At 37.1% G+C, this 25,638-nt stretch overlaps 1 long non-coding RNA gene across 1 annotated transcript; it reads right to left on the reverse strand.

Moving 5' to 3' along the window:
* Positions 1–5,690: 5,690 nt before the first annotated feature.
* Positions 5,691–24,570, reverse strand: LOC119086789. The gene is made up of 3 exons (XR_005090146.1): positions 24,242–24,570; positions 17,308–17,434; positions 5,691–6,180 (listed from the first exon to the last, which is right to left on the reverse strand). It is a non-coding gene; the product is annotated as an uncharacterized LOC119086789 (long non-coding RNA).
* Positions 24,571–25,638: the final 1,068 nt, after the last annotated feature.

The raw sequence follows: 25,638 nt of genomic DNA on the forward strand, positions 1-25,638 counted from the left end.
GTGACTTTCGTAGTAAGAGGGGAGTATGCACTTCTAAAACGAGGACCCAGAAGACAGTTCAAAATTGGCATTAGATTTTTTGCAGGTTTATTAATGATTGTTTCCTAATAATTCTCTTGTGTTTTTTTATAGAGATGGCAACACACACACACACACACACACACAAATATACACTAACACTATAAATGTTTCATATTTGTACAGTTTCTTCCTAAACACAACCAGATGGTTGATAGCTCAGTCTATGGTTCTTTCTTCAACATCAGGCAAGTAAATGTTCAAGATGTTCCTTTCCTAGGGGTTCCAGTGTAAGGGCATTTCAAGGCTCAGTTTGCTTTATGATCCTTAATTGACCTTTGGCCAATATCAGTCTCACCCTCACTTAAGGTGTGATGAAATGCACTCTGCCATTTTGTAAGACTGGCAGCCTTGAATTGCAAAGGCTGCAGCCAATCTGCAGTGATCACTATTTCATTTATGAGTCACGATAGTTCTCAAATCATTTCATTCAGAGAAAGCACCGGATAACTATTCACAGCCTTGCTGACTGACTGATGGACTAAATGAATGATGTGTGGAAGAGAGCACTGATCATTTTAATGAAAAAATAACTTTACAAAAAACTACTTACTTTTTAAAATATTTATTTTGGTGTGTGTGTGTGTGTGTGTGTGTGTGTGTGTGTGTGTGTGTGTGTGTGCCAATGTAAGTGTATGCTCATATATGTGCTGGTGCCCTCAGAGGCCAAGAGTGGACATCAGATCCCCTGAAAATGGAGTGACAGATGTTCATGAGCCACCTGATGTGTGTGCTAGAAACCAAACTCTTGTCATATGCAGAACAGCAAACACTCTTAACAGCTGAACCATATCTCCAGCCCCAACTTTTCTTATATTTTAATTGCTACCTTCAAATGACGACATGCATAAATTTTTACATTATAATCATTTGCTCTTACTTGAGACTTTAAAATTCAATAAAGCACATCCATATTTTCTATTGGCAAATTGTTAAAAAATAGAATTCTTAATGGACTTTTGCAGGTTAGAAGTCTTAAACTCAGACATGGTGAGAAAGAAACAACTTCAGCATTTGTTAGTAAGGATAAAAATGGAGGGTATAGTATCAACATGAGGATATTTTTTTCTCCCCTGAAAAGGAACAGATAGGCTGGCATATGCTTTTCTAAGTGTGGATCTGCTTGGTGCTGAGCAGAGCTAGCACAACAGTGCAATTAGATGACTTAGCTTCAGAAATGCTCCCTACCCACACTTCGCCAAGTCAGGTGGCACAGAATTGAATACTGTGAAAAATATAATCATGGCATTGGATTGGCTTGGGATGACTTTTACTAGTTTGCAGGTCAACCTTTTATTTCTCTCTCTCTCTCTCTCTCTCTCTCTCTCTCTCTCTCTCTCTCTCTCTCTGTGTGTGTGTGTGTGTGTGTGTGTGTGTGTGTGTGTGTATGTGTGTGTGTGTGTAGTGGGTGTATATGCATGTGCATTTGCATGTGTGGACCTGGGTGACCATGCTTGTGTTTGAGCATGTGTGAAGGCCTAAGGTCATGTCAACATCAGGTATCATTCTAGATAGCTCTCTATTTACTGAGGCAGGGTATCTTTTTGAAATTGGAGCTTTCTATTTCAGCTAGGAGATTTTAACTCCAGTCTTTATGCTTACATGGTGAGACATTTTGGCCCATTAGCATATTTTTTATAATTTTTTAACCTTTATTTTTATTTTCTGTGTATGGATGTCTGACCTGCATGTATGCCTACGCATCACATGTGTGCAGTGCCTGCAGCAGCCAGAAGAGGGCATCTGGACCACCAAAACTAGAATTACAGAAGGTTGTGAGCCACCATGTAGGTGCTGGAAACAGGACTCAAGTTCTCTGGAAGAGCAGCCAGTGCTCTTAAACACTGAGCCATTTCTCCAACTCCACTCTAGCCTATTTTGATAGCTGAGTCTAGCCTTTTCGCTAAGCAGTCATGGCTGAGTGTACTTCTGTTTTTGACACAGCAGACCCAGAAATCAGAGGACTCTGTCTTAGCACCTCCCCAGATGCAACAGTTGGTTTAACAAACGGTTTATTTCTCCTGGGAAGAGTTATGCTAAGATGTGGGCTCCAGTCTGTTTTATATCCCCAGTGGACCCAGGGTTATCATAAGTAATCTTCATGCATGAGAAGCTGATATGTATGGACAAACTTATGAAAGCTGCCACATGCTTGGGACTCCTTGGTCCCATCATTAGATTTCACAGATTTGGGTACAGTTAGCAAGTTCCCTACTTCATGGTACTGTCCTAATTACTTCTCTTTTCTCTCATCTATCAGCTCTTCTGCCTGGAGGTCAAATGTTGCGATTACTAATCAAGGCCACTGGCACCATTACCATGCTGGGGTGCCATGTTTCCCCTGTCAAGGAGCATCTATCACTCCTCTCCGTGTCAGAAAGTAAATTAAATCAGACCCACACAAATCTCTATTTTTGCCCTGATTAAAGGCCCACATTTTCCCTAGGCATTGCCAGATGCAATCCTCACTTGAAAGAGACTCAATGTTCTCAAAACATCATTTGGAAGTAGTGTGCCTGTCTCCTTCAGTCATTATTCTTCAGAGTCACTTGCTTTTTATGGACTATAGGCTGATGACCTAGACCTCCTTTGGGGTGTTAATTAAGAAGTGTCCAAAATTAATCAACAGACTCACTAGGGCGAAGGGGAGCTGTCTGAAGGCCTTGGAATATAGCACGCCCCTGGTGCAGGGAAACCAGCCCTCGGCTATTGACAAGAAGCAAAGAAGTGTACAGACGGCAATGTGACATAAAAATTTATATATATGCAAATATACACTCATTTTTGTTGTCAGCTTGTCAACTTTAATTACAAAGGTTGATTTGCTATTTGGCAGATCTCAACATGGTAGACGTTGGCCATTTGAAAAGCATCCTATGGTCAGTGTCCTAGAACAATGGAACGGGAAGACACAGTCTATGAGGCAGTGTGCTTATAATCCACACTGAGCAGAAATGGCTTTTGCCATGGCTCGGCTGCAAGTGTTCAGCTATTTCACCAAGGATGAGAAAGATAGCTTATCTGCAATACAATATTGACAGCTGATGAAAATCACTGATTTAGAAGGAACGTTTCCCATCATTATTTTGCTGTATTCATTTTTTGTGTTTTAGGTTTTTTTTTTTTAATTTAGTAGATTTCTCTTTTATATGAGAAGGTTGGAATTTTAAAGTAAAAGTTATCAGTTTTAGTAAAATCTGGGGCATTTTAAATGTGAAGTAAATGAGTAATCTCAAATGTTTAACAAGCATTATTTCACTGGTAATAACAGAATCCACTGTTGTTTTTTATTGTGTTGCGTTGGTTAATAAAAATTTAATTTTCTCAAATGTCTGCTGTTAACCTCCACTTTTACAGTAATCTTTACTTTAAAACTGAACCAATTCAGTTCAATTGCCCCATAATTCAGATTTTCATCATCATTTCCAACATTTGGAGAATAAGGGCACATGCGTTTATCCTTCAGCAATCTATGACAGATTACTGATGGCTAGACACAGGGTTTATAGTCTCTGAATTTGGAAGTACTGTCAGAGCCCCAGTGGGCTAGAAATGAATAAGCCATTTATTAAGACCATTCCTAAATGCTTGGATCCAGTGTTATCTGATTCTGACATCTGAACTTAATCTTCTGTTGATGCAACATTCAAAACAAGAACAACAAACTTTATGAGTCTGTGAAGTTTTTGTTTTCTACAAAAAAGGGGCATTTTATTCTAAAACAACTAACAGGCATGTGAAAAGGGGGAAAACAAAATAAAGGAGGAAGAGAAGGAGGGAGATGGGAAGAGAGGGAGGAAGATAGGGAGGAGATAGTGAGAGACAGAAGGATGAGGAAGGGAAAAGGGAGAGAGGGGGAGAGGAAGATGGAAAGGGAGGGAGAGAGGGAGGAATAAAGGAAGACAAGAACAAAGGGAGGAATAGAGAGAGGGAGGGAAGAGGAAAGGAGAAAGGGATGAAGGATAGAGGGAGAGAGGGAAAGGGGAGGAATTTAACCCTTCTTAAAGATTGTCACACTAATTGGTTGTTTGCAAAAAGAATCTTTCATTAAATTATATTTTTTGACATATCTTTATTTAACATTCATATTCATAAAAGAATTGCAATATGTCCATGGGATTTAACACCAAAATGAGTGATATTATTAAGCTAGAAGTTTATTCAAAAGATTTTAAAAAGTTCCAATAATTAATTTGAAGGAAATCCTACAAGTTTCTCTTTGGTTTTTCACAAAAGACAGAGTAGTAGAGCTGTCTTTAAAATCTCAGAGGAGATTTTAAACTTTTGTGCATTTGGGTTTACTAAAATTCACAATTGGAAGTATTGTCAACAAAAATAATTTTTGTGATAACCTTGTGTCAATTTTCTCTTAGTGCGGTTTAGTGATCTTTTCGATATTCCACCCCCACAGAGCTAAAAAAAATAATTCTTTTTACCTTCATTGTGTAGAAGTTACCTTTGACCCAGACTATCCTCTGCTACAATATTACTGTGTGGCTCTCCCATGGCCAATAGTGGAGACAGTCTCACAACCAAGCAAAATGGCCTGTGAATTCTTCCAGCTCTTATGCTCCTTCCTTCAACAAATAGTTAAAAGCCTTCTGGTGTACAGGATGTCATAGGAGTTACACTCTTTTGGTAATAATGCTTTCTGGTAGCAATATAAATGATTGTTTGAAAAATACCTTAGTATCAGATCTATAAGCACATGAAATCACACGATAAAGCTGTGAAGTCAGATTTTAAGACCTATCTGAGAATAACACCCCCACCCAGGTCCACTTTGCCATTTCCATAGTTTCTAGTCCATCTAATCTTGATTAGAGGCTGCCCTGTAGATAATTCGGGAGAGCAAAGAATTACACATATTTTTAAAGGTAGTAGAGATAGAGAGAGAGCATGCATGTGCATACACACACACACACACACACACACACACACACACACACACACACACACACATTTCTTGAATACAGTCTGAAAGCCTCTGAGTTAAGTACACAAATATGAGTTACGTGATTGTGAATGAGGAATTATCATAATCAAGTATGCCTAGCACATCAGAGTTCATATGTCTAATTAGAACTGGACAAAGGAGATGTGCACTGAAGGCTAATTTACAGGAGTGACAGACACCAGACACCTTACAGGAAGCATAACAGGGAGAATGTCATTTGCCAACTTCTCCTTATGATGATTGCCATATAAGAATGCTAGCCTCTTGGACATATATGGAATGGAACACCAAACAGGGTCAATGATCTGGCCCCACCAATTAGTGACTAGATTTCTCTGAAGATGGTGGTGTTCTATCTACCACAGGACTTCCATTGCTACATACACACATGTGCAGTCCTTGCTTACCATATCCCCTGCTTTCTCTAAATATAAGATGAGGGTATTTAACATTCCTGTAGACTTTCCATTCTTCCAGCATGTGTTTATCCTGGCACCCTGAGACATTACAGATGACATCATTATTCTCACTGTCTCTACACTTCTTTCAGTTCCTGCAGAATTTGTCATATAGGTTTCAAAGCAATATCATTGATAACTAACAATAATTTTGACTATGAATTAAAGTTACTCTAACTCTAAACAGAGGACTGTCATTTAATCTTGGTAAATACATTTAATGTCAGGCTTGATGATTTCTTTTGATCTGAAAGTATGGTGTAACTATAGAACAAGGTGTTTCACAGATGACTAACAGAGATGGCTAAAAAAAAAATAGAAATTGCAAATATTCTAAGCGAAAGCATTTCTAGAGTAAATGTGGAGTCTGCCAAAACGTTTACCATTAAGGCCTCATTTGTTTTTTCTTGACATTTTGTTGATACATTTAAAGGTGGTCATATTTCATATTGCCATTTTGACACTTCTGTTTATAATGATTATTTCCGGAGATAGATCTAAAGAACGATATTTTATATTCATAAAATAGTCATTCCAGACTCCACAACTTCACATAAAATTTTCTAGTCAATGATCTGTTGGGATTTCAAACTGGGATTCAGAGTGCAGGTTCCCACTGTCCATGATCTTATTCTCCTTCTTAAGAGTGTCTTTCTCTCTCCTCATAAACTGTCTTTATTTTCACTCCTAGAAATAAAAAAGCACATTATTTAAAATTTCAGAAGCACTGTTTAACAATTGTTTGTACTGAGGAAGTGAAGGGACTCTTACAGAATATTCAACCTTGAGCAGTAAAACAACAGGAAAAACAAATGGGACAAAAATGGTTAAGTACATTCATTAATTAAAGATGCTTGTTAATGCCTTAATTTATGACATTTTAAAATATTTTTTCACACAAAGCCTACCAAACATAAATTATCTGCTTTGATTTTCACAGTGGGACAGGAACATATTATTAACCTCTTGTGGTTGTAGAAATATGGGTTTAGCAAAAATTTCCTTGCCATCATCTTCAAAGAAACGAGCCTAGAAACTAGAGTTGGCCTTCTCTTCTCCCCCTTCAGACTCCATTGGCAAATTTCTATGGTTAAAGTCAAGTCAGCTACTACAGATGGCTTGGCAGTACTAGAACACACAATCTACCTGCTCCCAAATACATGTGCTGCAAGGTACAAACCTCATTCATAGAAGTATAAGTAAAAACAGCTCATTTCTCTTGGTTTCAGGAACCCACTTAGATATCAAATTCCCAAGGCGTTTCAGTGTCAAAGGAAGTGGCTCAGTGTTTGGGAATCTACACACCCTCCATACACTGTAAATTATCTCCAAATGACTCATTACAGTTCACGTAGTGCAAGTGTTCTGTAAGTAGTACTTACACTGGTTTATTTAGGGACCAGTAGCAACAACAACACGAAGAGGTTAGTGCAAGTACAGCAGAAACTCATTCAAATTGTTTTGATCTAGGTTTGTCTCACTCCATGACTGTAGAGCCTGCAGATGTGGAGGCCTATTGACTCCTGCAGTGTGGACACAGCTCCCCATTTAATACCTCAAGGAGTGTTTGCATGCACTTCCAGTCATCATTCAATTGCTCACTTGTATTTTAGACACCAAATCTGTGCTCATCTGGAAGCACCTGGCAGGATGGCTTAAAATACATTTCAAGATTTGTAAAATGTCAGAATTTACTCATTTATTTCCTGTACTGTGTGTATTTAATACTTTTACAATGTATTTTCATGCCACTGTATAATTCAATAGTTTAAGAGGGATATTAAGGTTAAAAAAATACCTTCTTATCCACTGACATTTCTAAACCAAGATGGTTGAATAAGAAGGCATTAATACCACAAAATAAACTGCCAAGTGGTCTGCAAAATGTTGAACTAGTTTATCACTAGTTTGATAATTTAACACATAAAATGAATATGAACACAAGTAACAGCATCTTTATTCTCATTTTTTATGGTCACAGATGACTTATTTTCTCTCAATTTTATTAACACATCTGCAAGCTAATTTTAGTGGTGATGCTTCTCGTTCACAAAGGCTGTGCTAACTTTAAAAATTTGAGAGTAAATTTGTGAAAAATTATTTGCATTCACATTTGCTTTCAAACTAGACTTTGAACTTAACTAGGGAAAACAACATAGGAACTTTTGGAACTCAGAATAATGAGTTTTATATAATTTTCAAATTGGCAATTTTAAACACTAGTATTCTTAAACTCACATATTTCTTCAGGTATTTTTCAATTATGCTATGGAATTTTGTTACATTATATCTCAAAATTCTGTTGTAAGTGTTTATCAGGTAAAATTTGAAGTTTCATCTTATGTTTTGGACTAATAATAAAAATATGTATTTATTCTATCTATATCATCTACCCACAAGTGAAAAGAATTTGTTAAACTAGATAAAAATAAGGAAACAGGAAAAATTGTAAAAAGGAATTCTTAAAAGTACTTGCAAAATTCTTTTAGGTATCTTTTCCTGCTAAATTTAATATAGAAAAATGCTGATCTGCATAATTAAAATTATCAACCATCAATTTATTTAAAAGCCTAGCATTACTCTGGAACAGAAACATGATTTAAATTCAACAACAACAACAAAAATTTAAATGTCAATATTCCTCATGAACATATACACCAAAATCCTCAACAAATTATTAGCAAATTGAATTAAATCATTAACAAGATTCAATCACTACAATCAAGGGGAGTCATTCCATGTCTGCAAGGATGGCTCAACAAAAGTATCAGACCACATAGCAAAAGCTGGAACCTTGTCCTTCAAGAACTGAACAAGACAGGGAGATTCACTTTCAGTCTTTCCCTATTAACAAAATCAAAATTAAAGCCTTGAATACAGCATTTGAGAATGTGATTTTTTTTTTTTGATAAAACCTCCAAAGCACAGAAGCAAAAACTCAAACCAACATATAGGATTGTAACCAATGAAAAACAAAACAAACTCCGAGACAATCTGCACAGTGGGAGAAAAGAATTGCAAACTATACACTTAACAATTCATAAAGAACACAATAGCAGAAAAATAATGAAACATGAGCTAAAGAGCACAAAGATATTTTGCCAAAATAAGACATACAAATGGCTAACAGGTATATGAGAAATTCTGCAATGTCACTAATTATCAGAGATATGAAAATGGAACGTGCAATGAGGTGTCTCCTCACCCTATTGGATCAACTATTTCTAGATACAAATAAGTGTTGTCGAAGATATTATGCATATAGTGTTAACGGCAAAATAAAACAAGCATTACAGAAAATATTATGATTCATTCTCAAAAATTAAATGTGGAAGTACCAGACAATCTAGCAATTCCATTTTTGTGTATTGATCTAAAAATACTAAATCAATATGTTGAAGAGATGAGCAACACTAATCACAAGAGCTAAGATATACTATCCTTCCAGTATTCAAGAGATGAATGGATGGATAGGTGGATGGAGGGGTGGATGGATGGATGAATGGATGGATATAGACAGTGTAGTAAACATACACACTGGATACTATTCTAATGAACTCGTTTGAATTACAAAGGTTCAACATAGATGAAATAAATGTATTAAATGAATTACATCAGGAAGAAAGATAAATACCGCATGATCTTATTCATATAAAATTTAAAAATTTGATCTCACAGAAATTGAGAACAGAACAGGAGATATTAGCAAATAGGGTAACAGAGAAAGCAGGGAGAAAATGGTCAACAGGTCCAAAGGTAGAGTGAAATTAATAATGCAAGTACTTTTCAAATAATAATAATAATAATAATAATAATAATAATAATAATAATGTACTTTTCAAAATAGCCAAGAAAACATTTTAAGTGTTCTTATCAGAAATAAATAATAAATATTTAAATCACTAGATATGTAAATCATCCTGATTTGAACATTATGCAACATATGTATGCATTGAATGAGACATTGTATCCACACATGCACAATTATGTGCCAATCTAACCTTCAAAAAGAAAAAATTAAAAGCCAAAATGTATCAACCTGACATTAACCTGTTTTTAAATTCTCCAAGTAAAAATGTGGCTTGACATGGGTATGAGGCAGAAGTAGCTCCAAAAGAGTTCAGGAAATAAGGTGTTTTGATGTATTGATGATTTTAAGCTGAGAACTGGTGGGGATGTGTGAGTGGAGACAGGACCAGGGTTGTAACTCAATGACATATAAAATGGGCTTCAATGGGCAACAAGCATCCTGTTAGAGATCCCAGGTTGGAGAAGAACAAACCGATGAAGAAACAATAATGGCAACAAATACTCAATGTTGAAGTTGGCTTGTTGCTATAAACATGGATCCTCTAAAGGGGACTCAATATCCATGGACTCCTCCTGGAACCTCATCCCTTGAGATGGAAGGACAGGTAACCAGAGGCACCACCATGATCACACCACCTGCCACCTACTATCTTGAGGTCCCCTTAGAGACAACTTTAGCAACTTTAGTCACTCCAACATCTTTAGGTGCATTTTAAAGCAGGCTTTAGTTACCTTAGACCCTTCCATATTGTGTGTACATAGCCCATTTCTATTTTATTTTTTTTTTTTGTAGCTAAGGAAGCCAGATAAACTTCTACCATCTGACCTTTCTCTAGTTTCATATTTTGAGTTTTGAGTGGTTCATGAGCATATGCAAGTAATGAATTTGTCTGACTTTCTTTAAAATTTAACTTGTAGTCCAGCCTTGGAATTTGGAAAGATAGAGAGTAGCCATTTACACACATATAAAAACTGATTCATATAGTCATGGATAAGTCAGGGGTAATGGTTTCTTATGTTAGAATGGGATAGGAAGTACAGAAAGTGCTAATGTCATTTGATGACAAGCCTCTCTAAATGTAGAATTACCTTACCATAAAACAAAACCAAACACACACACACACACACACACACACACACACTTAAAGTGTGTAAAAATATCCTATGATCTGAGACCACAGGCTTTCTCCCTCACACAAGTTGCATATAGTTAAAGCTATGTTCTTGACCTAGCTTGCACTCTTAATTATGAATTGTGTGAATTGCGTTCATTTCATGGGAAATGTGACTGAAGCCTCTATATGGACTGAATATAGTCAATTTGTAATCTCTTTTGAAAACATACATTTAATTTTAAAACAATCATTCTTAAGCAATTTACATATCCTTCCACTTAGCACTGTGCATTTTGCATCCTGCATAATACTGTGTGGATGCATGATAATGAAAACACATTAAAAAAAACTTAAATGCTTTAATACATTTGTGTACATTTGCCTTGTACTTACATTTCTTTTCAATGAAATAAAAAGCCATTGTGGTTCTAATGATTATTTTACATTTAAACACACACAGGACCTTGACAGATTCTACATAAACATTATCATAATCTGAAATTTGAAATAACCTACGTAGGAAAAAAAAATAAGTAACTTGAATCCTACCGCTGCTTTCTGTTTTTCTATTTTGGGGATAATGCTAACATTAAATTTCATCTCTGAGCAAGCAAGACTATCCTTTGTCATGTCTAACTAGAAATAAATCAACATAGTGAGACACTACTTCTCTTCCCCACCATTACAAGCAAAGACTAACTTGTTGCAAAAACAATGTGACCATGAGAGCTTAATGTATGCTTTAAGTAAAAAGGGAACCATCTGGAAAATTGTATTTATATTTCTATTAACCCTTTAATATATAAACAGTTCTGACTTGACAAAATACACTAGCTGTATGAGCTAAATTTCACTCATCAGCTTTTCCTGTTTGATTTCCTTTCTGGGGAAAGCTGATGTTTTATTTTATCCAGCCAAAATAATTCTGGTGATAAAAAGTTTTATTCACTGTTTATAGCTAAACTATCTTTCTTTTCTTTTCTATCTTATCTCTCTTTTCCTTCTTCCCTCCCTCCCCTTACCCCTCTCCTTCTTTCCTTTCTCCCTTCTTCCTTCTTTCTTTCCTTCCTTCCTTCCTTCCTTCCTTCCTTCCTTCCTTCCTTCCTTCCTTCCTTCCTTGAGATGCTGATAAAAAAACAAAACAAACTTATAATTATTCTGTGTACCAAAACCAAAATTATTTAACTTCTTTCTAAGGGATAGTTATAGTCATTAACTTTTAAAACAACATCTTTGTCCAATACTTTTACAATAAAAATTTTAAGTATCTTTGAATTAATCTACTGAATGTAAGTCTTAAACATCCATGAAACAAAACTCACAAATGGCTTTTAACAGTAATCTTTCACTTAGTATTTGTGAGGATGACAAATTTGTGTTCATATGAAGGTAATAATGAATAAATGAAAACCTGTGGCAATTGTTGGCATGTTCTTCTCTAATCCTGGTCTGTGCAACATTTTAATGAAGTCATCGTGTATTGTTAATAATATACTCCTGATTTTTTTTTTACAAGGGAGTTGGTATCACTTATTTGGAATCATCTACCTCTAATATCATGGGAAGTTAAGAAAGCTGCTGTGTGTTTGCCACATTGCACTCAGGTAGAGGATGTGACTTCTGCAGGCCTTGCCCTTCACAGTTCAGGAAGTCCTTCTAACACAGTGCATCCAGCACCACGAATTCCTTGAACCTGGAGCTGTTGGCTAATTACTTCTGGAGAGCAACCCTAGCAGACCTTGATTTTCAGTAACTGGATCTGATTGTGAAGCAAAACAAAATAACAATCCTTTTGTCCTTTCCAGACAGTTTCTGTTTGGATCCGAGGAATGGTGAGAAAAGCTGATCTGGAGGATAAGGAATGGAAATGCACTCACAACTATGTGGGCATCCTCATTAATGTCCAACTCTGCCATCTAGACCATCCTACCGACTCTGACCACTATCCTTAATCCCTTCACTCTGCTAACCTGGAATGGAATAGTTTCCACATACACTGAAAATTATCTGTTAGAAAGTAATTCTGTTAGCTTACTTGGTGCTCATAAATATTACTATAGTTCTGTAAAATATAATAAGCTTATCTGTTTTAAATTCTTCTACACAGTCTGTGGCAGCTTTGAGAAAGGACGTAAAGTTTGCACATTATGAAATCAGAGCCTGCACGGAGGGGAATGTGTCCATCATTACATGCATTACTCAGACCTCCAGATGCCTTTCTCCTGAGCTCCCATCCCTGTCCTTCACCACCTCCCAGCAGTTTGTCCCCTCACACGGTGACACTGCCAATCTCTGACACGTCTACTAGAGTAGAGCCCCACAGAGTTGCGAGAAGTCTTGTTGAATATGCTGCCTATCTACGTCCCTTGACCTCTTAGCCTACAGGATGGCCAGGTTACAGGGTGGGAGGGGGAAGCTAAATGGAGGGTTCTTCTGTGCTGTGTTCTTGAGTGAGCATCTGCGTGGAGGAACTGGCTGCTTGCCATGTGGAAGGGAGACATTTTCATTGGGTTTTCCAACCTGGGCTCTGCTGTGTGGGGAAAGGACACATGCATTCCCACTCTGGGTGGTTCTCGTCCCCCAGGCTGGGGGTGTATGTTACTGAAATCTCAGTGGTAAGGATGTGGGAAATGGCAAAGGAACCTCAAGCAGAAGTGTCTGGACTGCTGTCATTGTCACCTGTGCTGAGATGTTTCTGTTCCTTGGGTCCTGCTAGAGGTGATGTATGCAGTGCACAGGACGCCAAGAAGGGGCCTTCTTGTGGTCAAAGGAAGCCACTGACTCCTGGTTGTTGTGAACATATAGATGACAGCTAGGATGAACCATGCAGTGATGGCCTTTTCTGTCACTTATCTGGGAGCACATGCCCATGCATGAGTACACATGGTGAATGCCCCATGGCTTCCTGATGTCCAATTGTGCAGCTGGTTTCCTGACCCAGGGCAGATACCCCTTCACTATAGCTTTACAACAGCCCCACAGCTAGGCACTAGGAGGCTACCAAGAAAGACAGTGAAGTCTACTGATTCGCTGGAGGCAGAATTGGAGAAAAAAAAATCCAGGTTAGTCTGAGACAATGCCTCAGTTCCTAGGTCTACAGCTGGCAGCAAACCTTAACCAGAAGAATCCTTACACTTATTTAGGATTTGGGCCTCTGAGATATGACCCTACTGATATTACCCTGGCATCTTCAGTCCTGCTTCGGAATGCCGTGGACCTAGCTCTACTTTGTAGCTGAGAAGACCAAGTTTTGGAGAAGATGTACCTAGCTTAGGGTAGAGCTGAACAGGTTCCTGCTTTCAATGAAAGCTTGTTTTCCTTCCTTGTGTTACTCCAATCCAAGAGCATCCCCAGAGGACGTAGTCTGGCTGAAGATCCTGCCCTTTGCTTTGTACACAGACTGTGTGTCAAGGTCAAGTCTCCTCCTCCAGTGGCACTCTCTGTCACTCAGCATCCTTGGAACTTCTGGCACTCTCTATACTTGCACCTGCTTTTCTAGACACCCACAACATTGATCCTTCTTATCACTATTTCCAGAATTGGAAATATTTTCAGTGCTCTTTTTTTTTTAGTGTGAATATATGATTTATGAGATAGATGTTCTTTGGTTTCTGATAGGCAAATCATTTATTCTTCATTCATTTATTCATGCACTAGAGTGATGAACTCTCGTACATCCTAGACACTTCAGGTAGAGATAAATAACAACTAATAAAACTCATGTGTTGGAGTTAGGGGCAGGGACATAATTGTTTATCTCCTTTACATTTTTATCAAAATAGAAAGAAAGATCACCATTTTTTTTTTGAGTCTTCATTTCTGTTTTTGGCACCATATTACAAAAAAAAAATAAGTTTTTTCAGTCCTTTTAATGCTCTGGACAAAACTACAGATACCTCTGTGAAGTCCTGGTTAATGGGGGACATAACATAGTTATGTTAGCCTGATGACCACTTTCTGGCATGGTACCCAAAGCCAACCAGGAGTTGAATTTGCTTGTAGCCATAGCATGAGGCTAGGCATGTTCCTATCTTTCTTGAGAGCATACCCTAAACTGTGAGACAAGGGTTCCCTATATAATTTATTTCAAGATTTTGAACAGTTTGAAGATGGAATCCATACCAAGAATGCTAATTCTTCTTTGTAACTTTAATATGTATGCACTAATACAGGTGTGGTTTTTGAATGGGAAATGTCACTCATAGGCTCATGCTTTTAAATACTTGGTGATAGTTTGCTACAATTATGGGACTTTGGGGAGGATGGGCTTTGAGAATTCATAGCCTCATCGCACTTCCTCACACTCTCTGTTTCCTGTGGGTGGTTGAGATGTGATCTCTCTGCTTCCTGCTGCCAGGCATTCCCCACCATTGTGAACATCTAACCTCTAGAGCTCTGAGTGAAAATAAACTCATCCTTAAGCTGCTTTTGTTCATGGTATTTTACCACAGAGATAGAAAGTAATACAATGTGTAAATAAAATTTCCAATAGAACGTTAACACTATTATCAAGTTAGAGACCAAATAGACCTTTAAGAATGTCGAAGTTTGTAAAACAAACAAACAAAAGAAAATCAGAGTTATCACAAATTCTTGTAGCATTCACCAGTTAAAAAAAAATACCAATAGCTGCACTGTTTTCATAAATCTGGTGATTATGTCTAAAGAATGTTTCTTGTGTGCTACAGCTGTCTTATGTACTTAAAGGATGGATTAAGAGAGTGTTAGAGCTAAGTAGCAGAAGCTTCCCAACTTCCTAAAACTCACATTCCAAATCTCATTTGGCTCTTTATTTTGTGATGAAAATAAGATGGCATGTTATCAGTGAAAAGGGCCAAGTATTACCCCAACACAGAAGGCAACAATGGCTTCCTTTACAATGACATGGCCAGGTAACACATAGGGAAAGTAAGTGTGCATATTCTTCTGTCTCTGAAAAGTTCTTGCCATGAAATGATCATCAAATCAGCTACCCTGCGACTTAAAAGGCTCCCATCATTTTCCTATCTCAAGGACCTCTCCACTTCTAAAAATGTGCAAACAACGTGATCTCGAGAAGATACTTTGCTTAACATAAAAGTTAATCTACTTCGTCAGATTCACATCAAGGAAAACACAGAGGACTTTATGAGATTCCATTGCCAAAGACACAGAGCAGGTGACGCAGGTCAGTGGAGTGAAACCTGCCTGCCTGAGGGACAGACTCAGTCTCTCTCCCTCTACTAAGCTGAGCCTGTGACACCGCCTCAGGATGCACATTTGGTTTTCTAAGTAGGCACATGTTTCCATGCACATCTCATCAGTTATATTTATGAATGAAATAAAATGACAGAGTTTCATGAGATGAAAGAAAGCATTAAAAGAAATCAATACAATAAATCTTTGAACATTTCAGTGTTATCACATTTTAAGTATTCTTGACATCAATTCTAAAAGTATGTCTTTTCAGAATATTCACTGCTCCACTTCACAAGGGATATCCTTGGGAGAGCAAAGCAGAAAACCTACTCTCAGAAATGCTTGCCATGGTCTACTCACAAGAAAAGAGAACAACTCCCAGAAGTTTATGAACATCTTTTGAAATTAAAAAAATGCAAAAAAGATAATGTTAATTTCTACTTTTAAAATTATGGTTTTATCTAGCAATTGCCAATTTCAAAGTGTTAAGATTATTGTTTAAAATCCATTACACTCTAGAAAAATTATTTCTCTAACAAACCTGACTTTTGAGATATTTTTAAAATGACATTTATTCATTGTGTGCCTGTGTCTGGTGTGTGCCTGTGCTTGTGATGTGTGTGTGTGTGTGTGTGTGTGTGTGTGTGTGTGTGTGTATGTGTGTTTATAGGCACAAGGGCATTGACATTTTTGTGGAGTTCAAAGGAGAGCTTCCATGAGTCTGCACAGTGTGGGCCATTTGAACCAATACTTTATTAGACTTTTTTGTTTGTTGATATTTTAAGTTGGTTTTGACTCAGTGTGCTACTTAATTTGTTGTGTCAGAAACACAGCAATCATCTGATTGTGGTGTCTTACTGGCCTTACCTGAAAACCAGTGTAGTATGCATTGTGTTAAGTGAAGAAACCTGTTAAGGAATTAAATGCAGGAAATTAATGTTCACCTAAAATTTTATTAATTTTCCAAGTTGAGCTTATCTGGAGAAATAAATGTTGTTGACTGAAAGAATTTTTTTCTCTTTGTTCTCTATTGAATTGTTGCTTTTAAATGTTTGCTTTCATGATCCATCATTTCAATTGAACTCTAAAGAGATCATTGACAAACATGTTTAATGGCATGTATCAGTTTCTGAATTCCTTTAGCAGAGATCAGCGCCTTGCTCACACTGACTGTGTGCTCAGTCTCCAGCATGTGGAATGCTGTAATTGGTATCTATTCTCCACTCAAATAGATAAATTATTAATATGTGTGCTACTGTATTAAACAAGCATCACATTTGCAGCATTGAAATGCTGGTTTGTAAAGTATCGGGGGATGTAACTGTATTAAATAACAAGGCGGCTATGTGAGGGGGAAATATTCTTTCGAAGGGGGATCTTAATCAGTTTCATGCTGAGCAAAAGAAAATTGTAAACTATGCATTAAAAGCAGATTTACTGAAAGTTATTTTTGCAGGATCCACTGCATTCTAATTCACTGCTTCTCTTTCGCAGCTGATAATATAGGTAATCCTCCCGCCACATTCATGAGCGAAGTTTGGTGTGGATTTGCACTTGTAGAGCTACATTACAATGGGTAGACTTAAGGTATTATAAAACGAGTTTTTGGATTTGTTACAGAGGTACGGAGCCCCTCACATCCAGACAGAAAGGTTTCTTCACATATGGCAACCACCTTATTATAAAACAAAACAGTGCTAAGTCAAAGTACCTGATTACGATTCGTGACTGCTATGCTGCTCCGATAGCCAGGCTTATATTTAATACCTCGGAAACAGTATCATTTATTTTTCTGTCTTCTTTTATCCCTACGTTATTGGGTTTGCAGGCTCTGAAACCTTAAGCAAAAGGATAAAACACAAATTATAGAAAACATCGGAGTATGGAGAAATCAAATTACATTCTCTACAATCCTCAAAGGCTGCTTCCCTTTCCTCTTCTGCAGTCCGGGTGAGTCCCAGTCTAGGAAGAGACCTGGGGAATAATTAATAGTCTTGGGGTACAGGGAAAGAATCCACATCTTACAAGGAAGGGCTGCTTATACTATTGGGTTAATTTTCAGGTTTGAAATGACAACCATCCATGTTATTTTTAATTAATCCTATTGAGAGTATTCAAGTAAAATTTTATCAGTAGGCTGATGGAGTAGTTCTGTTTTACCTTATAAGAGTAGGTGTCCTTATTTTTAGCTGCCTCTACAAATTTCGAATTCATTTTAACATTGTAGAAATTCAGAAGTTGTTCAGGATCTGAACATGAAAAAAACTATTTTTCACCACCAAATGGAATAGAAAGAATACTGCTTTGGTAAACTGTGTTCTAACAAGTCATATCTTATAGAAACTGAACTGGATGACAAAAGCTATTCTTAGGCAGATATATTTAGTTAGCTGCAATAACTAGTTAGTTTATAACCAATCAAGCCTAAAGTCCCATGGACTTGTCTTGGGCTTTGATTCTCATACATTGCTCTCTTATTAACAAGGCTTTAATTCCAATACTGACAGCCCAGAGCCCTGGACTCTAATGAACTGTCGGTTCTATGGAGAGAACCGGTGTTAATATAGAATGGTAGTTACAATAATGATAATCTTTAGTATTTTTAGCTTGTCAGAACTTGCAAGCTAACAGCAACCAGTCTTTTACTAAAACTCTACCTCATCAAACTAACTTAATTAGCAATTCAGCTCCTTATTTTTGTTTTGGAGTCCCCTCTGGCTACTAATTAAAGCTTAATCGAAACCGCTGAACTGAGGTTGTAAAGAATTCATTAATATTAAAATTAGCCCCAACAATTTTTTGGGGGCTGGTGCAATTTGTATTTGTTACTGTCAGGGGTTTGAAACTCAGTTGAATTGTTGGGGGAAAAAATACTAGGAATTCTCAGTCTGCCATACATATGAACAGAGCGCACATGAGAAATGTCAAGAGTTACACAGACAGATTGCTTCTGACCATGCAAACGCAGTGCCATTTAAAAATATATGTAGCCCAAATATAAATTAGGATTTCTTTTCTTCAGCCTTTCACATTGTTTTATCCTTCTAAGTGGTTTCATATTTTGGATAAAAAAGAGCGGAGAAGGGGCTCTGGAAAAAATTTCAAGGATTGATTTTTATGTATTATCTTGACAAGATTAATATGCTTGAAAAACGAACAGATTTAGCTGTTCACTTTGATTTTTCCATTTTTTTGCAACATCAAAGATCATTCTAGCAGTTGGACTGGTCATTCTGAAAAGTAAAATCAAATGAGTCCCAAAACCCAGGTCCAGGATACACTTAAAAAAAAAAAAGTGAAATCTGATCTTTTATCAGAAATAGTTGAAAAGGAAATGTAATACATTTTTCTCTAATAAAATGATCATGTTGGTATGTGCTTTCAGTTTTCTTCTTAAGTAGCAAGTTAAAAACTATTAGAAAATTTGAAGCTCACATTAGAGCATCATTTATTCAGTATTTGGGTTTTTGTAAATATGCTCAATTTCAAAGAGATCGCATTTTGTTTTGTAGCAGGCGACATGAAAGCACAAAGTGGAAATATTTCTTGGCTTGGTGAACGAGATGATTTTCATAAATCAAATCCCCTTTTCATTTAAATTTTTGATATTTAAATAATTTTGTAAAAACATGTATATTTATTTTACCCTTTAGGAAAATTCCAAGTATGTAGGAAACAAACTTGTTGGCACTAAAATATGCAACTGATACTATTAGCATATCTTATTAAACCTGAAAATTAAAATGCATTTACAAAATGCAAAACTTTATCAAAATATACAAGAAAATTACTCTTGCATCCAGGTTTCATTTTGATAACATTTGTGACAAAATAATCTTGCAAACATTTTAAAAATAAATACATATCCACATTTAAGCCCATGCATTAAATCAACAATGGCATATAAAACACACAATTTTAAATCTTAGCGACAATTTCCGTGAAGTTATTTAAATGCATTTTGACTTCTGACAGGAGGATATAATTTATAAAACAGAACATGCCTATCAGTGGATCCCAAATTAGCATAATGAGGATATTTTCATTTCTGCAAGCGCAGCTTTTGACGTCCCAATATGGAGCGCCGAGAAGAAGCCGATAATAACAATTTAAAAAAGGTCAATCGACATCAGCCCAAAATTAGGAATAAACTACCTGGAAACTTTATTTGATCTGAGTAAACAAGACAACATTTACTTTCAAAAGAATTCTTGTTCAGACATCAAACATTTTTTCCCCCTTGAATGGAGAGCGATAGATGACAGCTTGTGGAGGCCATGGTCGGTTCCTCTTCTCTCATGGAGGGGTTGGGGGTTACGACGGCACAACGACTCATACTGACATTAAGGGCATGCAAGGTTCTTAAATCAGCGGTTTGAGTTAATTTCTTATCATATTTCACATAAAGCCATTCACTGCAATAACTAATGCAACCTTATAAATGATTTTACAAGTTTCGAATCCCCGTGAAATGATGCAGGTTGTTACTGAGTGACTGGGGAGGGGAGAGGTAATCAGCAGAAATACATCCCAGTGTTAAAAGCAAACAATTTCCTTCAGCAATACCAGAATGTACAGGCATTCGTATGTTCATACTTATTTTCTTAGTTTTATAATTCTATTTTTAAAAGCTTTTTTTGTAAATATTAGTTTATAACTTTGAACACAAAAAAATAGTATAATTTTCCAAATGTATCCTTAAGAATATTAATTACTGATAGTTTTTGGATATGTTAGGGTTTGGCCTTCTCAAGGAAATGGAGACTGTGCAGGTATTTGTGTGTTATAGTGCAAGGTTTCTTCATCCTTTACCCAGCCATAGATTGTAAATGTTCCTTCACACGTGAATATCTGTGAAGGAAAATTTCCTGACACTTCTCCCAAAAGGATGTAGGGACACACATGAGTCATTTTGTGAGAGTAAAACATAAGTTCTGTTACAGGGCTGTGGTGGTCTTTTGATGATATAAATGTGGCATTAAAATAATGAGACACCAAGGAGAGCACACATCAGGACTGTGAGTACTCTCTCTTACAGTGTTCCAGGTGTGCATGCACTTTGTAATGGATCTGCATTCTTTCTATTTGCTTATGATATTTTAAGAGCAAATTCTTAAACCCAGTGTTATTATTTGGGGACTTACATAATGTTTATATGTGACACATGTTCCAGGCAGATATTTTAATATATCAGTCTAATTTTGTTAGTATTTCATGTTGTTCTTTTCTACCAGTGTGTAGATCAGAAGCACCATTATTTTTTAATTTTTGTAAAAATACAATCATATTTAAATATATAGCTTAAGTTTTATATGTACCTTTACTTCTAACTTAACTCTAGCATGAAGGGTCTTGTTATAATGATTTTAAAATATAATACAATGATACAAGGAGAAGGAGCATGTATATATCATTGACTTATAGGTTCTTTTCTATAGTTCTATTATATGTTTAATCCAAGAAAATAGCCTTTTATCTTTCAAGTATTGGTTACCAAAACAGAATACCAAATCTAACTGATAGAAGTCAAATTCTACTTGAACATATTTATTGGTAGAACTGATAAGTAACTTATTTCAGGAAATTAATAAAAATTTATCATTTGTGAAATGATTTTTTGAATAAAACAAGATATTTCTCTGTGCATTTAACTGTGACTTTATTATCAAATAATAACAAAGAAGAAAATTTTGACCTTTACATATTAAGCAGAACCATTCCCTTTGTCTCATAATGTTCCCATGTGAGAGGGAAGGGAAGAGTGTGTTGGCAGGGGTAGAGTGGTGTATGGGTGAAATAATGGATAGCACGTGGGGTACAATGACCAGGACTTGCACCAGGGACCACCATGTGTTACTCTGCGACTCACTGAGGCCACTGCAAGTGGAATGGTTCCTTGGAACATCCTTTACTTTGTCTGGCTTGTCTATGCCATAGGAAATTTATCAATAAGATTCCCTGCACTCCAGCACACAGCGTCACAAGATCAGCAATAGAAAAGTATTGAGAAAAGAGGAAACTGGCAGAGAGTAGTTCCCAGGGCCTGAACAATGGTGGAAAGTGCCAGTTGGTGTGTAAGGTATATAATGTTTCCATGTCAGAAGATGAAAGGAGTTCTGTGATTGGCTGGTTGCTGAGCACAGCCAACAGTGTGATAGATATAACGCTACAGATCTGTCCACTGGGTGATGAAGAAGTTAAATGTGAGGCTGGATAGATGGCTCAGTCATTAAGAGCACACACTGCTATTGTAGAAGACCCAAGTTCAGTTCCCAGCACATACTTCAGGCTACTCAGAACTGCCTGAAACATTTAGCTGCAAGGTATCCAGTGACTCAGGTCTCCACATCACTTGTGCATTCCTGCATGCAAACACCCAGATGCATATGCATATCCATAATTAAATATAAAAAGCAAATATTTTTAAAAGAAGGTAATGTTACATGCACTTGTCACAATTTATAAACTAAATTAAAGAAAATAAAAGCAATTTCCCGCCACAGAAAATTGCACACTGTATATAGCTGGCTGAGATTTATTTCTCAGTGACAACTTCAGTAAGTTGCTCCCTTTTCTTAGCATCTGTATTAAGGACACATGCCAGAAAACCCAATGATTTATTGTCATTGATCTGGAGAAAGTGAGGTACAGTCAGACTGTTTCACAATTAGAAGTTACCTGTATAATTAAGAAGATCAACTCTACAGCCTTTTCTTATTATTATGAGTGGATTTTTACATGAGCATCAGAACTAACATGGATTTTTGTGGTTGTAATTATAAAGCCTACACAAAATGTCAGATAAAGCTTAGTCTAATTCCTACCTACCCCACATATATAATTCTTCAGGAGGCACTTATTAGTGTATCAGCTGGGATAGTATAGACAACATTCCTTAGATCAGAAATAAGTAAAACTCAAAACCATATTTGATGTCAAAATTCATTCTCAAAGTGAACCTTTAAAGGCCTGTTGTAGGTGTCTATTAGGACTTCAGCATTTCTTGCACCTGTGTATTTCAATATATGTCTTCATTTTCAAAGTAAAAACAAAACTGAGTAAATTTGACACAGATTGCTATTGATGTGTGACACAAATCTAAACTTCTTTGATGGAAATCTGAAGAATATTACAGAATAATTCTAATGAGTCACCAAAATCAGGAAATCTGTATAATGTTATCTTCTTAAGATCATTATTTCATTTGGATTTGAGAAGGTAGGACTGTACAAATTATGGTAGACTGAAGAGTTACAAAGGTAATTTATATAGTGTCGAAGTTGATAAAGGGTGTGCATCTTCTCTCTTTCTCTCTAATTACATGCAATAATGGTTAAAATTCTTGAAAGCTTAAATAATTTAATCAAAAGTTAAAGGCTTATTTTATATACATAAAAATATTGCACCTCCCTCACATCCTGTCCCACTGGAGCTAGTTTCAATTGTACAGAGGCTTAGGATATAGAATTTTGTTCATAAACATGCCCATTGCCCAGTGTCTTTGTCCATTAGAATTCATAAATGATGTTTACCCATGACGTGTTTATTCACCTGATTGGCTCTGAGCTCATTCATCAATGATTGCTAATTATTCTCAGCACTTCTCAGATCTTCACTCTACCTCCTAGGTCATGTGCTAGGGACCTCTCTAATCACATCCACTGATTTAGGCTTTTATTTTAAACCTAGTCGATTTCTTTTTTTTTTTCCAGGCTTAACTATAATATTCTTTTAGAATATTCACAGAGATAAGAAATAAAACATTCATATAGCTCAAAGCTAAGGACAGAATAGTTTGGCCATCTTGATCCCTAGAATGCCGAGGAGTGGATCACAAAGAATTATGGATCCAAAATAAACTTAGAAAAACCAGTTATTTGGAAAAATGTAGTTGAAAGCAGATCACCTTGTTCTGAAACTTGCATAGTAGTACAGCTGAGCAGTTAAGACAACATGGTGTGTTAACAGTGAAGCAGACAACCAGGAAAGTTCTTCATAGGAATGCATGTTGAAGTTATTTTACCCAAGGGCGCGAACAGACTCCCACCAGCTAAACAAGCCAAAGGTACACACAGATCATTTCAAACACCTAGTACTCAGGCCCGTGGTCTGATCATCCTCTTATGCCATCCTGCTGGGTAAAGCCACTAGGAAACCTAGGTAGGCTCCAACACTGGAGCTACATCTAAATTCAGCTCCTGAGATACTGTAGATGCACATTTCAGGCACAAAGTTCAAGCTCTCACCAAAGGAGTCCTCCAGTACCCAGATCTTTGTGAAAGTTAGAATGCCACTCTGCACTCAGCATATACGTGGTAGTGGGTGAGCAAAGGAATGGGGAAATGAACCAATGCTTGTGAGAAGTGCTGTGGAGGAAGAATCCACCGGACCCTGTTGAGGAACTTGAATATAAATGAACAATGGTTGGGCCATGTCTAAACATAGAACTCTGACTCACCATTTGCAACAAGCAGGTCATCTAACAAGCAGCCTAGGAAGCCAGCCAGCTATCTGTCAGTCAGACATGTAGACACTTAATCCACTATCTCTAGCAACAATCCTCCAAACCAAACAATACCCTTAGTTGCAATCATCCTCAAATGACTAGGACTTTATGAATAATTGATGACTTTTTAATCTCCTACCTTCTATTCCCAGCCAACTTCCAATTTAGGAACAACCAGAAAAAGCCAAAAAATGAATTGCACTCTGCAATGTTGATGTGAGAAATGCAGAAAACCAGTCACATAGGAGATCTTGTTTCTGATGAGTCACTCGCAAGCACTTCAGTTCAGGGCACCCTGAAGTCTTCTGTGCTGTGCACTACAAGGGTCTTGGTCTCCTTGGCCTATCTTCATTCTGCCAAATGCAAATGGTAGTGGGCAACTGTCACGGCCAGCGGGATCTTCAGCAGAGACCCTAGAAGCGGGAATGGTGAATGAAGGGACAAGAGACACAAAGAATTGACAGCAAGACAGTATTCTGATCAAGCTGCAACATTTTATTTTTCTCAGGTGGGTTTTATAGTAAGCAGACCAGGAAACTTTCTTTGGGAAAAGATCAGGGGACTGTTGAGTTGCCAAGCAACCCAACCAAGCAACCTAACCACAAAACATTGTTACTAGTGGTCACTGTAGCAAAAAGATAAGGAAATGTTAAGTTATTTTCTAATAACTCAGGACTTGTCCAGGCATGTCAAAAGTTTCTGGTTAGGGGCTCAATACTGGACAACAGAAACTTAACTCAGGCAGGCAATATGCATGGCTCTTGAAATTGTCCTCGGCAGGCAACTCTCTGGTTGTGACAAGCTCTGAATAAAAAGCCCTTTCCTGTTCCCTTTCGCTTGGTTCTTGTTGATGTTCACACTGTAAATTATAACTCAGGGGATAGAAGGATGTGGCAAGAGGAGGATGTGGTGAACTGGGAGGTGCTGATAAACCCAGAGGGAGACCAAGTCTCATCACTTGAGCAATGTGAACTAGAATGAACAGAACTTTTGGAGAAACTGAGTCTTCAATAAGGGACCAGTGAGATTTCATGAGACCCAAAATGTAAGGCTCTTTGATTTTGAGACTACCACTTCAGGATTTTAAATTAAGCATGGGGCCTAAGAATGCCACACTTTATCTCACGAAATAGGCAAAAGGAATCTATTATGTGAAGGTTATCTTTGGAACGGAGAAACTAATGCTCAGGGAAATGAAGGTAGAAGCCCAGGTCACAGAGCGGGGCATGCGAGAATTGATAGCTGAGTCCTGCTGATCCCAACCTTGCATTCCCTCACTCCAATGTAACTGCTGTTTCATTGGTTTTGGGGCATGCCCGTCAGGAAAATGGAAGTGAGAAAATGGAGCTTCAGAGTTAAACATCCAGCCTGAGAATCTCTTTTGCATTCTTTCTTTTTTTGTTTTGTTTGTTTTTGTTTTTCAAAACAAGGTTTTCCTGTGTATCCATGGCTGTCCTAGAGCTTGCTCTGTAGACCATGATGGCCTCAAACTCAGAGATTTGCCTTCCTCTGCCTCCCAAGCACTGGGGTTAAAGG

This window comes from Peromyscus leucopus, chromosome 16_21 (genome assembly GCF_004664715.2).
Source record: "Peromyscus leucopus breed LL Stock chromosome 16_21, UCI_PerLeu_2.1, whole genome shotgun sequence".
NCBI classification, from domain to species: Eukaryota; Metazoa; Chordata; class Mammalia; order Rodentia; family Cricetidae; genus Peromyscus; species Peromyscus leucopus.